The 2437-nt window shown below is 37.7% G+C and overlaps 1 pseudogene; it reads left to right on the forward strand.

Annotated features, from left to right (window-relative positions):
- Positions 1-1443: 1443 nt before the first annotated feature.
- On the forward strand, positions 1444-2151 carry LOC131875009 (photosystem I reaction center subunit III, chloroplastic-like; annotated as a pseudogene).
- The last annotated feature ends 286 nt before the right edge of the window (positions 2152-2437 follow it).

Genomic DNA, 2437 nt, shown 5'->3' on the forward strand with positions numbered 1-2437 from the left:
TTCAGAGACCAATCCACTGAGGTAGACAAGGAATATGGAAATAATTACTTTATCAATAATGAAACCCAATGTTTGAATAATATAGCCCAAAAGTGGTTAGCAAAACCAAGGAAAGGAAAAACACAACTTCCTAAAATAATTCACAGGTCTCTGTTGATGGAAGATATCACTAATATGGTTATTTTCTTGAACTGGGTCAAGGGAAATGAGGACTCGAATGACTTGGAAGGGTGGATGTTCTTGTTCATTAATATCATCTGTGAGGGCATACAATTTGTATACACCTAAAAATGGTCTGAAGATAGTTAATTAAATAAGTAATTATTTAATTAATCCCCCTTTCCAATTTAATTGAATTCATTAGCAATTTGATTAAATTCTCCCATTCATCTACTTATTAATAAATCTAAGGATTTATTTAATAGGTTCATTTCAATAGTTCCCTTTGATTAATTAATCTAAATTGATTAATCCCCCCCATTAAATTCATTTTTTTTAATCCCCTAATTAATTAAAACAAATCAATTTATGATTTGTTGAAAGTTAATTAACCTTTTCCTATTATTTGATTTTTAAATTCAAACTCCCCACATGCCTCCTAACTTTTAACCACCTAACTTAACAATCCCCCTAACTTAACCCATTTCACCTAACCTTGGGTTTAACTAACCTTATCCTATCTTGCACATCCTAACTTCCTTATCCTAACCTCCTATGGTGTGGATATTCTCCTCTTGAGACACATGACACCTTTTCCATATGTCTCCTCCCTTGGACACTTTCCCTCTCATGAGAAAGGCTCCTTGACACTTGTCACCACAGAGATGACAAGTGTCCCTTCCTCCAACCTCTTCTCCAACTTCCTCAATCTTAGCCCTTGATATATTCAAATCAGATATGTTTTGTTGATTCCTGTCACCTCAACTTTAGCCTTGGAATTCTTATAAATATCCCCCATTTCGGAGCAATAAGGATCCCTTGCATTCATAGTTTTAGCATCATTATTATAGGAAAATTGCATTTCAATTATCTAGTAATTAGACTTTTGGATTAATCATAGCATGTTAATCTAGTTTCTTAGATCATGCACTTCATATCATTTGCATAATCAATCATGATCAAGTAGCTAATCAACTCTTGAGTTGCCACTTTGGTGGTCATTGCTCCATTGAGAGCCAATCCATACAACACCTTCAAGTTTGTCAAGAATTGAGGAAAATGGGACATTTCAAGGAAGGCTTATGGTTTGCATCTTTAATTTAGTTTTCAATTAAGCTTTCCATTATGTTTTATTGTCTCATAATATGTGTATGTCTTATTTACCATGGTGGTAAAGATTGCATGCTTATCCATTTAAGACCTCTCCCTTACAAGAATTGATTTTGCGCCAAAAGTATTAGACTATTAACCCATGTGCCAAAAGACCTAACAAGAACAAAGAAAATGGCAAAAGTTTCAGTTCCAATAGGGCTAATGAATCCCTTAGTAGGAAAATCACTGGGTTGCAGAACGCCATGCCAGGTGGAAAGGCGAGCAGTGATGTACTCAATGAGTGAGGGATCAGAATCGAACAAGGGCATGATTGCATTTGGAAAGAAGATGTTGACAACCCTAGCTCTGGCGGTGGTGATGATGAGCGAAGTGACGATGGGGATAGCGTAGGCAGTCATTGCAGGGATGACTCCCTGCAAGGAATCCAAGGCCTTTGAGAAGAGGGAAAAGCATGCCCTAAAGAAGTTGTAGAACAACCTCAAGGCTTATTCCCCTAAGAGTGCTCCTGCCCTAGCAATCAAGGCCAGTATTGAGAAGACAAAGTGTTGATTCAACAATTAAGGGAAAGAGGGGCTGCTCTGTGGAACTGATGACCTGCCCCACCTGATTGTCGATGGTGACAAGGCCCATTGGGTAGAATTCATCACTCCTAGCCTCCTCTTTTTGTATATTGCTAGATGGATTGGGTGGGTTGGGCGCTCCTACCTCATTGTTGTTCGTGCTGAGAAGAAACCCACCTAGAAGGAGATCATCCTTGATGTTCCTCTTTATGCCTGCATCATTGGCCAAGGGTTTATCTGGCCTGTTGTTGCTGCCAATGAGTTCCTTAGTGGAAAGCTCATTAAGGATGATGCCAACATTACTATTTCTCCCAAATAAATTTTCAATCTCACCCATCGTTTTGTATTTGAAAAAAAAAAAAAAAATCAAATATGAGAAAAAGTGCAATAAAAACAGATGGTGAAAACCTGGCAAACATGCGCTATCTGTCAGCTAGCTCTTCCATCTATTGGTTCATGCATCCTTCTGCTTGCATTCATTTCCATTAGCATTGTTCATATCCATAATAAAGCCTTTGTACATACGCAGGCATCCCAGGTGATTTCTCATCATGTTTTGGATCATTTTATATATCATAATAAAGTTGTTTCTAGACTAGGGGCAA

Source organism: Cryptomeria japonica, chromosome 4, assembly GCF_030272615.1.
Source record: "Cryptomeria japonica chromosome 4, Sugi_1.0, whole genome shotgun sequence".
In the NCBI taxonomy this organism is placed as follows: domain Eukaryota; kingdom Viridiplantae; phylum Streptophyta; class Pinopsida; order Cupressales; family Cupressaceae; genus Cryptomeria; species Cryptomeria japonica.